General features: G+C 48.6%; 1 protein-coding gene and 1 long non-coding RNA gene across 2 annotated transcripts in view; both read left to right on the top strand.

The window, feature by feature from the left end:
* The window catches only part of boc (BOC cell adhesion associated, oncogene regulated), a 114,666-nt gene that overhangs the window by 2,054 nt on the left and 99,489 nt on the right, over positions 1-13,123 (top strand). The gene's annotated exons all lie outside the window — the stretch shown is intronic.
* On the top strand, positions 1,107-1,807 carry LOC127912876 (uncharacterized). The gene is made up of 2 exons (XR_008083849.1): positions 1,107-1,193; positions 1,370-1,807. It is a non-coding gene; the product is annotated as an uncharacterized LOC127912876 (long non-coding RNA).

Raw genomic sequence — 13,123 nt, 5'->3', positions numbered from 1 at the left:
TGTGTTTACCACAGACCTTATTTTCGGGGGTTTTTCCAACCCCCCCAATGAAACGTACATTTTCCCATAGGCCTTTGCCGACGAGCCATGGTGGAGTTAGTGCCTACAAAAATGTGCCATTACTATTGCTCTCCATATCTTAAGGAGTATATCCGTCAGATAGTAACTGTGCTGCAGTATAAAGAGGCCTGGGGTAGTGGTGGTAAACACAGGGTTAAGGGTCGTCACGGGGATGCCAGGGGAGCAGGAGGGGCTTATTGTGTTCTGTGCGACTGAGTGGAGGAGGGGATGAATGGGGATTAACCTTGCCCCAGTGGCTTGCTATACCCCCCCCCCCTCACACCCCCCTCCACCCCACCCAGAGACCTGGGGAACATTGTGGGAACCCTCTCCTTCATCTGCCTCTAAGCAGTCAAGGGAGACTCCCTTCTCCACTTCTACTCCAGCCGACCTCTCCACATAACTGTGCACACGTTTGTCCTAATGCATAGGAAGTAGGGTGAAATTGTATATAGCTACTCACATAAGGTATACTATATAAACATTTGCATACACATGTACAGACACAGTGGCATTTTCAAGGAGACAATGACGCTCACAAATGCTTACATGTGTAAGGCCTGAATCTTATAGTTGCTTGATACACTCAGATACACAGTCAACCGTTACAACACACTGTTAAGAGTCAGACACACACACACAATGCCAATGTGAGGGGGGAGACTGCACAGGCACACGCTTTAGTTTTCTTAACACATTTCAATCTGCTCCTACTTCACCTTAATGAAGGGGGGTTGGAGACTCCCCCTCTCCACAGCCCAGAAAACACACACTCTCTTTCTCACACACACTCCAGCTCAAACACACACTCCAGCTCAAACACACACTCCAGCTCAAACACACACTCCAGCTCAAACACACACTCAGTCACTGCTTGACACGATTGACTTCCACATTGTCTAGGGAAGGTGTGAGGGACACTTGACCGGCTAGAGTAATGGTTAATGGTGGAGATTGGTGGTCGGAATGAAAAAGATTTCATGATGAAGCACTCTGTGATATAAATACCTGATTTTGCAATATTTCTGTCCCCTTGTTGACTTCTAGACTATTGGCTCGTGTGGATGCATCACATGTGGCCTTAGGGATCAGATTGTAGATAGATGGTTCTTACATCTGGAGTGTCTGATAAGGTACATTAAAAAACCACTTGGGTTGTATTTAGCTTTAAATGTTCACCAAGGTTTTTGTAGACGGGCCTCCAGACTTGCACCTGCCCATAGAAGGATGGCTACTCAGAATATGGAATATGTATAGCTATGTAACAAAGAACCATCCTGATCTGGCCAACTTCTGTTTCGCCACACAGACGAACGGAGAGCACAGTGGCGAGGAACGTGGATCAGGCTACCAACAGAGAGATGAAGAAAAGGGATTCAGTACGCCAACTGCAATGTTATTTGACAGGGTGTGGTTTTGGAATGGAATGGCTTTTTCCTTGTTGACTTCTATAGAAGCGTTGGAGCCCAGTGCCCTTAAGTCTCAGGAAGCGTGCCGTTAGTTCTCTCTAAACTTTGTAGCTTCACTTTTCCTCCACCAGAGGGCGACATCCATATACCACTCTGTACACACACACACACACACACACACACACACACACACACACACACACACACACACACACACACACACACACACACACACACACACACACACACACACACACACACACACACACACACACACAGTATGAGGTTTTGTTGGAATGTACCCTCTTTCTTTCAACATATAAAGCCACTAACTATGACTGTCTTCTTTTTTGTGATGTAGTTTCCACTGTGAGGTTGATTATTCACTTTGTTTTACCAGAGTGGTTTAGTTTGTTGTTATGAAGCTAAATAGTGTTTGTTTGACTATACTCTGTAAATGAATTCAGCTTTGGTGGGCTTGTTTTTCGATGCATCAAGTTTGTAACTCTTAACCTTGGTATGTGGTGTTATGTATAGAGGCCGTTCTAGGAAGATGTTGTGTATCTGAAAGGCTGCAGTTGGTCTGAATGAACCTCAAACTGTCTTCAGAAACTACTAGATTAGTAACCCATTGACTGTTATGGTATGTCTCTATACGCATGTGTGTGAAGAAGAGAGTGTGTGTTTTTGAAGAGAGAGTGTGTGTGTGTGTGTGTGTGTGTGTGTGTGTGTGTGTGTGTGTGTGTGTGTGTGTGTGTGTGTGTGTGTGTGTGTGTGTGTGTGTGTGTGTGTGTGAACGTGTGTAGAGGACTGTACCATGCAGCTGTGTTAGGTTCTGATCTGAAGCAAGCTGTTGCTTGCTGTGAAAATATTATTGCAAGTGTTTATTATTGCTTCAGTGTGAAATAGTGGGAGTGTTGTGTGTGCCGCACGGGCTGGCGGGGGATGTGTGTGAGTGTGTATGAACAGAGAGAGTGTATATGTGTGTGTGTGAGTGTTGGGGGTGGGTCATCCCTCCCTCCCTCCCTCCCCACTTCTGTTCCCACAGGACTGCCTCCCAGCCCCACTGCCTGGGACCTAGTGCAGGCTGGGTAATGGTGAGGCCTATAGGAGTTGATTAGTTCCGGCTGGATCCCAGATGGTTCTGACAGGCAGGAGAAACGAGCTCCCAGCATGACCCCCCCCCGCCTGTCCCCGTCCTCTGTCCCCATCTGCGGCACAATGGGGTCTTCAGGGGAAGGACTTTTTAAACAACTGCAGACCCCCCCCCCTCAACTAATACTGGGCCCTTATCAAAGCACACACCCACTCCATGCTATTAACAAATCAAATCAAATCAAATTTATTTATATAGCCCTTCGTACATCAGCTGATATCTCAAAGTGCTGTACAGAAACCCAGCCTAAAACCCCAAACAGCAAACAATGCAGGTGTAAAAGCACGGTGGCTAGGAAAAACTCCCTAGAAAGGCCAAAACCTAGGAAGAAACCTAGAGAGGAACCGGGCTATGTGGGGTGGCCAGTCCTCTTCTGGCTGTGCCGGGTAGAGATTATAACAGAACATGACCAAGATGTTCAAATGTTCATAAATGACCAGCATGGTCGAATAATAATAAGGCAGAACAGTTGAAACTGGAGCAGCAGCACATAACACACATATCACTACATATAACACACAGATACTATAATGACACGAGAGCAGATAGCGCACAAGGATCACGCTATGACTTCAACACAACACCGTAGAGCTAACATGTTACTGAAACAGAATACTGTACAAAATAGAAACCTGCAGAAAGGGGTAGGGAGGGCGTTTGAAAACAACTGTTTCTTTATTCCTCTCAGTAACCCAGAGTCATGACATTAATTAGCACATTAACACAACACCACTATGATATCACATTAACACATTAACACAACACCACTATGATATCACATTAACACAACACCACTATGATATCACATTAACACAACACCACTATGATATCACATTAACACAACACCACTATGATATCACATTAACACAACACCACTATGATATCACATTAACACAACACCACTATGATATCACATTAACACAACACCACTGTGATATCACATTAACACAACACCACTATGATATCACATTAACACAACACCACTATATCACATTAACACAACAACACTATGATATCACATTAACACAACACCACTATGATATCACATTAACACAACACCACTATGATATCACATTAACACAACACCACTATGATATCACATTAACACAACACCACTATGATATCACATTAACACAACACCACTATGATATCACATTAACACAACACCACTATGATATCACATTAACACAACACCACTATGATATCACATTAACACAACACCACTATGATATCACATTAACACAACAACACTATGATATCACATTAACACAACACCACTATGATATCACATTAACACAACACCACTATGATATCACATTAACACAACACCACTATGATATCACATTAACACAACACCACTATGATATCACATTAACACAACACCACTATGATATCACATTAACACAACACCACTATGATATCACATTAACACAACACCACTATGATATCACATTAACACAACACCACTATGATATCACATTAACACAACACCACTATGATATCACATTAACACAACACCACTATGATATCACATTAACACAACACCACTATGATATCACATTAACACAACAACACTATGATATCACATCATACAGTTGAAGTCAGAAGTTTACATACACCTTAGCCAAATACATTTGAACTCCGTTTTTCACAATTCCTGATATTTAACCCTAGTAAAAATTCCTTGTCAGTTTGGATCACCACTTTATATTAAGAATGTGACATGTCAGAATAATAGTAGAGAGAATGATTTATTTCAGCTTTTATGTCTTTCATCACATTCCCAGTGGGTCAGAAGTTTACATACACTCAATTAGTTTTTGGTAGCATTGCCTTTAAATTGTTTAACTTGGGTCAAACGTTTTAGGTAGCCTTCCACAAGGAAGTTGGGTGAATTTTGGCCCATTCCTAATTCCCCTTCCTCTCTGCCCTCTGGTTCTCCTCTCAGTCCCTCTATCCTCTCTCTTTCTCTCCGTTTCCCCTTCCTCTCTGCCCTCTGGTTCTCCTCTCAGTCCCTCCATCCTCTCTCTTTCTCTCCTTTTCCCCTTCCTCTCTGCCCTCTGGTTCTCCTCTCAGTCCCTCTATCCTCTCTCTTTCTCTCCTTTTCCCCTTCCTCTCTGCCCTCTGGTTCTCCTCTCAGTCCCTCTATCCTCTCTCTTTCTCTCCTTTTCCCCTTCCTCTCTGCCCTCTGGTTCTCCTCTCAGTCCCTCTATCCTCTCTCTTTCCCTCCTTTTCGCCTTCCTCTCTGCCCTCTGGTTCTCCTCTCAGTCCCTCTATCCTCTCTCTTTCCCTCCTTTTCCCCTTCCTCTCTGCCCTCTGGTTCTCCTCTCAGTCCCTCTATCCTCTCTCTTTCTCTCCTTTTCCCCTTCCTCTCTGCCCTCTGGTTCTCCTCTCAGTCCCTCTATCCTCTCTCTTTCCCTCCTTTTCCCCTTCCTCTCTGCCCTCTGGTTCTCCTCTCAGTCCCTCTATCCTCTCTCTTTCCCTCCTTTTCCCCTTCCTCTCTACCCTCTGGTTCTCATCTCAGTCCCTCTATCCTCTCTCTTTCCCTCCTTTTCCCCTTCCTCTCTACCCTCTGGTTCTCCTCTCAGTCCCTCTATCCTCTCTCTTTCTCTCCTTTTCCCCTTCCTCTCTGCCCTCTGGTTCTCATCTCAGTCCCTCTATCCTCTCTCTTTCCCTCCTTTTCCCCTTCCTCTCTACCCTCTGGTTCTCATCTCAGTCCCTCTATCCTCTCTCTTTCCCTCCTTTTCCCCTTCCTCTCTACCCTCTGGTTCTCCTCTCAGTCCCTCTATCCTCTCTCTTTCTCTCCTTTTCCCCTTCCTCTCTGCCCTCTGGTTCTCATCTCAGTCCCTCTATCCTCTCTCTTTCCCTCCTTTTCCCCTTCCTCTCTACCCTCTGGTTCTCATCTCAGTCCCTCTATCCTCTCTCTTTCCCTCCTTTTCCCCTTCCTCTCTACCCTCTGGTTCTCCTCTCAGTCCCTCTATCCTCTCTCTTTCCCTTCTTTTCCCCTTCCTCTCTACCCTCTGGTTCTCCTCTCAGTCCCTCTATCCTCTCTCTTTCTCTCCTTTTCCCCTTCCTCTCTGCCCTCTGGTTCTCCTCTCAGTCCCTCTATCCTCTCTCTTTCCCTCCTTTTCCCCTTCCTCTCTGCCCTCTGGTTCTCCTCTCAGTCCCTCTATCCTCTCTCTTTCCCTCCTTTTCCCCTTCCTCTCTGCCCTCTGGTTCTCCTCTCAGTCCCTCTATCCTCTCTCTTTCCCTCCTTTTCCCCTTCCTCTCTGCCCTCTGGTTCTCCTCTCAGTCCCTCTATCCTCTCTCTTTCCCTCCTTTTCCCCTTCCTCTCTGCCCTCTGGTTCTCCTCTCAGTCCCTCTATCCTCTCTCTTTCCCTCCTTTTCCCCTTCCTTTCTGCCCTCTGGTTCTCCTCTCAGTCCCTCTATCCTCTCTCTTTCTCTCCTTTTCCCCTTCCTCTCTGCCCTCTGGTTCTCCTCTCAGTCCCTCTATCCTCTCTCTTTCCCTCCTTTTCCCCTTCCTCTCTGCCCTCTGGTTCTCCTCTCAGTCCCTCTATCCTCTCTCTTTCCCTCCTTTTCCCCTTCCTCTCTGCCCTCTGGTTCTCCTCTCAGTCCCTCTATCCTCTCTCTTTCCCTCCTTTTCCCCTTCCTCTCTGCCCTCTGGTTCTCCTCTCAGTCCCTCTATCCTCTCTCTTTCCCTCCTTTTCCCCTTCCTCTCTGCCCTCTGGTTCTCCTCTCAGTCCCTCTATCCTCTCTCTTTCTCTCCTTTTCCCCTTCCTCTCTGCCCTCTGGTTCTCCTCTCAGTCCCTCCATCCTCTCTCTTTCTCTCCTTTTCCCCTTCCTCTCTACCCTCTGGTTCTCCTCTCAGTCCCTCTATCCTCTCTCTTTCTCTCCTTTTCCCCTTCCTCTCTGCCCTCTGGTTCTCCTCTCAGTCCCTCCATTCTCTCTCTTTCCCTCCTTTTCCCCTTCCTCTCTACCCTCTGGTTCTCCTCTCAGTCCCTCTATCCTCTCTCTTTCTCTCCTTTTCCCCTTCCTCTCTGCCCTCTGGTTCTCCTCTCAGTCCCTCCATCCTCTCTCTTTCCCTCCTTTTCCCCTTCCTCTCTACCCTCTGGTTCTCCTCTCAGTCCCTCCATCCTCTCTCTTTCTCTCCTTTTCCCCTTCCTCTCTACCCTCTGGTTCTCCTCTCAGTCCCTCCATCCTCTCTCTTTCCCTCCTTTTCCCCTTCCTCTCTGCCCTCTGGTTCTCCTCTCAGTCCCTCTATCCTCTCTCTTTCCCACTCTCACCCCCCTTGGATCCTCCCTTTCTTCTCCTCTCTCCATTCTCTCTCCTTCTTTCTCCACACGTAATTGATTAAGAGCCGTTTTCATAAATCAATTTGGAACGCACATCAGTCAGAGCTGAAAGGACGAGCCCCCCTCTGAGCCAGCGTATTAATCTACCTCAGCATGCCCTGCCACTCACACACACACACACACACAGACACACACACACACACACACACACACACACACACACACACACACACACACACACACACAGACAGACAGACAGACAGACAGACAGACAGACAGACAGACAGACAGACAGACAGACAGACAGACAGACAGACAGACAGACAGACAGACAGACAGACAGACAGACAGACAGACAGACAGACACATTGATTTGAATAGTTTATTTGGATCCACTGTGAAACATGATTACAAAGGAGCTAAATATTTCAGTGGTCACATGGATACCAGACGTACATTTTTCTCACAATATTCATACATAAACGATGCTACAATGACAAATACCATACTCACAATCATGAATAGGGAGAGAGAAAGAGGGGGATGAAGGAGTGGAGCAGTGTAGAGGTTTTTTAAGTACAGAGACAGTATAATACGTTGTTTTTATAAACAAACACACCAGCTTGGCTCCAAGCAGGCTGGCTGTTCCTGTGCCAGATATAATGACATTACTTTATCATCATTAATCAGTGACCTCATATGCCTCCTGTGCAATTAAAACTTGTTTGGAATGTTTTGATATGAGAAGTAACCATGACGCTGCCCGCTCTTATTAGGACAGCGATGCCAAGTCGCAATGCATTCTGTGATGCGGGTGCCTTTTGACAGCTGGATGTGATATGAGCCCCCCTCCCCTCTCTCTCTATCTCTCGCTCTCCCTCTATCCCCCCCCCTCTCTCTCGCTTCCTTCCCCCTCTCTCCCTCTCCCCCCCTCTCTCTGTCCCTCTTCCTCTCCCCTTTCTTTCTGACTGTCTTTTTTCTCTTGGCCTTTTCCTCTACCTTGATCTTTTGTTCTCTCCCTCTCTCTCTTCTTCTTTCCCACCTTGTCTCCCTCTCTCTCTTCTTCTTTCCCACCTTGTCTCCCTCTCTCTCTTCTTCTTTCCCACCTTGTCTCCCTCTCTCTCTTCTTCTTTCCCACCTTGTCTCCCCCTCTCTCTTCTTCTTTCCCACCTTGTCTCCCTCTCTCTCTTCTTCTTTCCCACCTTGTCTCCCTCTCTCTCTTCTTCTTTCCCACCTTGTCTCCCTCTCTCTCTTCTTCTTTCCCACCTTGTCTCCCTCTCTCTCTTCTTCTTTCCCACCTTGTCTCCCTCTCTCTCTTCTTCTTTCCCACCTTGTCTCCCTCTCTCTCTTCTTCTTTCCCACCTTGTCTCCCTCTCTCTCTTCTTCTTTCCCACCTTGTCTCCCCCTCTCTCTTCTTCTTTCCCACCTTGTCTCCCCCTCTCTTCTTCTTTCCCATCTTGTCTCCCTCTCTCTCTTCTTCTTTCCCACCTTGTCTCCCTCTCTCTCTTCTTCTTTCCCCACCTTGTCTCCCTCTCTCTCTTCTTCTTTCCCACCTTGTCTCCCTCTCTGTCTCCTTCTTTCCTCACCTTCTCTCCCTCTCTGTCTCCTTCTTTCCTCACCTTCTCTCCCTCCCTGTCTCCTTCTTTCCTCACCTTCTCTCCCTCCCTGGCTCCTTCTTCCCCACCTTCTCTCCCTCCCTGTCTCCTTCTTTCCTCACCTTCTCTCCCTCCCTGGCTCCTTCTTCCCCACCTTCTCTCCCTCCCTGTCTCCTTCTTTCCTCACCTTCTCTCCCTCCCTGGCTCCTTCTTCCCCACCTTCTCTCCCTCCCTGTCTCCTTCTTTCCTCACCTTCTCTCCCTCCCTGGCTCCTTCTTCCCCACCTTCTCTACCTCCCTGTCTCCTTATTCCCCACATTCTCTCCCTCCCTGTCTCCTTATTCCCCACCTTCTCTCCCTCCCTGGCTCCTTCTTCCCCACCTTCTCTCCCTCCCTGTCTCCTTATTCCCCACCTTCTCTCCCTCCCTGTCTCCTTCTTTCCTCACCTTCTCTCCCTCTGTCTCCTTCTTTCCTCACCTTCTCTCCCTCTCTGTCTCCTTCTTTCCTCACCTTCTCTCCCTCCCTGTCTCCTTATTCCCCACCTTCTCTCCCTCTCTGTCTCCTTCTTTCCTCACCTTCTCTCCCTCTCTGTCTCCTTCTTTCCTCACCTTCTCTCCCTCCCTGTCTCCTTCTTTCCCACCTTCTCTCCCTCCCTGTCTCCTTCTTTCCTCACCTTCTCTCCCTCCCTGTCTCCTTCTTTCCCCATCCTTCTCTCCCTCTCTGTCTCCTTCTTTCCCCACCTTTCCCTCCCTGTGTTAGCTCCAGGGTGTTGCTTTAAGTGGTAGTGAAAGTTGCTTTGCTTTTAAAAACAGTTTGTCTTAATGAGACCGGGGGACGAGGGGGGGGGCAGTGGGGAGGAGGATCACAGCTGAACCCTATTGCGGTCCTTTCCTGTCTGAGGTGCTTCAGGCTGGGGTCACTCCCAGGGTCACGCTGGCCCGTCACTCTGACTGGGTCCTGGTGCCGGTTCTCATCTGCTGCAGGGTGTGTGTGTGTAGAGGGGAATGTATGTGTGCATGTGTTGTCGTCAAAGGAGTGTGTATGTTTGTAGAGATCAGGGCAGGAGGCACATCTGTTTCTGATATCCCAGAAAGCCTTGCTCTCAGGGCCTGGAGGTGCTGGTGTGCCTTTGGAGGAGGAGGAGAGAGCGAGGGAGGTGGAGGGAGTGACAGAGAGAGGTGGAGGGAGCGAGAGATAGAGAGCGAGGGAGATGGAAGGAGAGAGGTGGAGGGAGAGAGAGAGAGAGGGAAGGAGGTGGAGGGAGAGAGAGAGGGGAGGGCGAAGGAGGCAGAGAGAGAGAGAGGGGAGGGCAAAGGAGGCAGAGAGGGCAAGTGAATGGTCACACACTGTGTCAGGTAGAAGATGGTGTGATGTGGCATTGGTTTCAGTAGGCTGTGGTGTTCTCTTCTCTCCTGGTGTTCATCATTCCTCCTCTTCTCTCCTGGTGTTCATCATTCCTCCTCTTCTCTCCTGGTGTTCATCATTCCTCCTCTTCTCTCCTGGTGTTCATCATTCCTCCTCTTCTCTCCTGGTGTTCATCATTCCTCCTCTTCTCTCCTGGTGTTCGCCATTCCTCCTCTTCTCTCCTGGTGTTCATCATTCCTCCTCTTCTCTCCTGGTGTTCATCATTCCTCCTCTTCTCTCCTGGTGTTCATCATTCCTCCTCTTCTCTCCTGGTGTTCATCATTCCTCCTCTTCTCTCCTGGTGTTCATCATTCCTCCTCTTCTCTCCTGGTGTTCATCATTCCTCCTCTTCTCTCCTGGTGTTCATCATTCCTCCTCTTCTCTCCTGGTGTTCATCATTCCTCCTCTTCTCTCCTGGTGTTCATCATTCCTCCTCTTCTCTCCTGGTGTTCATCATTCCTCCTCTTCTCTCCTGGTGTTCATCATTCCTCCTCTTCTCTCCTGGTGTTCATCATTCCTCCTCTTCTCTCCTGGTGTTCATCATTCCTCCTCTTCTCTCCTGGTGTTCATCATTCCTCCTCTTCTCTCCTGGTGTTCATCATTCCTCCTCTTCTCTCCTGGTGTTCATCATTCCTCCTCTTCTCTCCTGGTGTTCATCATTCCTCCTCTTCTCTCCTGGTGTTCATCATTCCTCCTCTTCTCTCCTGGTGTTCATCATTCCTCCTCTTCTCTCCTGGTGTTCATCATTCCTCCTCTTCTCTCCTGGTGTTCATCATTCCTCCTCTTCTCTCCTGGTGTTCATCATTCCTCCTCTTCTCTCCTGGTGTTCATCATTCCTCCTCTTCTCTCCTGGTGTTCATCATTCCTCCTCTTCTCTCCTGGTGTTCATCATTCCTCCTCTTCTCTCCTGGTGTTCATCATTCCTCCTCTTCTCTCCTGGTGTTCATCATTCCTCCTCTTCTCTCCTGGTGTTCATCATTCCTCCTCTTCTCTCCTGGTGTTCATCATTCCTCCTCTTCTCTCCTGGTGTTCGCCATTCCTCCTCTTCTCTCCTGGTGTTCATCATTCCTCCTCTTCTCTCCTGGTGTTCATCATTCCTCCTCTTCTCTCCTGGTGTTCATCATTCCTCCTCTTCTCTCCTGGTGTTCATCATTCCTCCTCTTCTCTCCTGGTGTTCATCATTCCTCCTCTTCTCTCCTGGTGTTCGTCATTCCTCCTCTTCTCTCCTGGTGTTCGCCATTCCTCCTCTTCTCTCCTGGTGTTCATCATTTCTCCTCTTCTCTCCTGGTGTTCATCATTCCTCCTCTTCTCTCCTGGTGTTCGCCATTCCTCCTCTTCTCTCCTGGTGTTCATCATTTCTCCTTCCCCCCTTCCTCTTCTCTCTTCTCTGTATTTTGTATTTATTAAGGATCCCCATTAGTTCCTGCCAATGCAGCAGCTACTCTTCCTGGGGTCCATTAATTCCTGCCAAGGCAGCAGCTACTCTTCCTGGGGTCCATTAATTCCTGCCAAGGCAGTAGCTACTCTTCCTGGGATCCATTAATTCCTGCCAAGGCAGCAGCTACTCTTCCTGGGGTCCATTAATTCCTGCCAAGGCAGCAGCTACTCTTCCTGGGATCCATTAGTTCCTGCCAAGGCAGCAGCTACTCTTCCTGGGATCCATTAATTCCTGCCAAGGCAGCAGCTACTCTTCCTGGGATCCATTAATTCCTGCCAAGGCAGCAGCTACTCTTCCTGGGATCCATTAGTTCCTGCCAAGGCAGCAGCTACTCTTCCTGGGATCCATTAGTTCCTGCCAAGGCAGCAGCTACTCTTCCTGGGATCCATTAGTTCCTGCCAAGGCAGCAGCTACTCTTCCTGGGATCCATTAGTTCCTGCCAAGGCAGCAGCTACTCTTCCTGGGATCCATTAGTTCCTGCCAAGGCAGCAGCTACTCTTCCTGGGATCCATTAATTCCTGCCAAGGCAGCAGCTACTCTTCCTGGGATCCATTAATTCCTGCCAAGGCAGCAGCTACTCTTCCTGGGATCCATTAGTTCCTGCCAAGGCAGCAGCTACTCTTCCTGGGATCCATTAATTCCTGCCAAGGCAGCAGCTACTCTTCCTGGGATCCATTAATTCCTGCCAAGGCAGCAGCTACTCTTCCTGGGATCCATTAGTTCCTGCCAATGCAGCAGCTACTCTTCCTGGGATCCATTAATTCCTGCCAAGGCAGCAGCTACTCTTCCTGGGATCCATTAATTCCTGCCAAGGCAGCAGCTACTCTTCCTGGGATCCATTAATTCCTGCCAAGGCAGCAGCTACTCTTCCTTCTTCTTTCTTCCTTCTTTTTCTTCTTTCCTGCTCTTCTGACTCCTCTTGTCTCCTCTTCTCTCCTCCACCTCCTCCTCCTGCTCCTCCTCCTCCTCCTCCTCCTCCTCTTCCCCTCTCCTCCAGTCAGTCAGTAGTGTAGAAAGTGATCTAGCTAGATGAAATGCCATGGCAGTCTTTGAACAGGGCCTGTATAGCAGACACATATTAACGACCATGACTAACAAGCTGCAGGACCCACAGATCAGGAACACTCACTACACACACACGCTCTTAAACACTCATACATGCACGCACACACGTGTGCATACACACATGTGCACGTGCACACACTCTTACATGCTCATACACGCACACACAAAGGTGCACACACACACACACTCTGACACTCATACCCGTGCAAACAAGGATATATACACTAAATACACACAATCACCCTCCTGTAGAAACAACATTTTACTCTCCAACACAACGTTCCTAAACTGATTCATGCCATCTTTTTAGCATAAACACACAAAGACATACCTGTTAGTGCAGTACCCCCCACTCCCTCTCAGTCTGTGTCCTACTTTATGGCTCCAGAGCCAGACGCTCCATACACCTGAGCCAATAAAGCTGAGTGCTCACGCCAGGAAAAGTCATTTCGCCCTCCCCACCCCCCCTCTGTTTCAGTCCCCCAGGCCCTAAAATCTGCCCTGCACTTACGTCCTCTCCTCCCCCCTTCTCCTCTCCCCCTCCTTCTATCCGCCTCCCCAAGGCCCTAAGCTGGCCAGCACTTACCTCCCTTCCTCCTCCCTCACCTCCCCCTTTCTCCCCCCTCTCCCCCAGGCTACTCCAGAGAGGTTCTTTACAGCCCTGTCACCCCTGCCAGAGCAGTAAAACCACATCTGGAATCACAC

The sequence above is a fragment of the Oncorhynchus keta genome, chromosome 28 (genome assembly GCF_023373465.1).
Source record: "Oncorhynchus keta strain PuntledgeMale-10-30-2019 chromosome 28, Oket_V2, whole genome shotgun sequence".
NCBI classification, from domain to species: Eukaryota; Metazoa; Chordata; class Actinopteri; order Salmoniformes; family Salmonidae; genus Oncorhynchus; species Oncorhynchus keta.
This window is presented reverse-complemented; position numbering and strand designations above follow the sequence as displayed.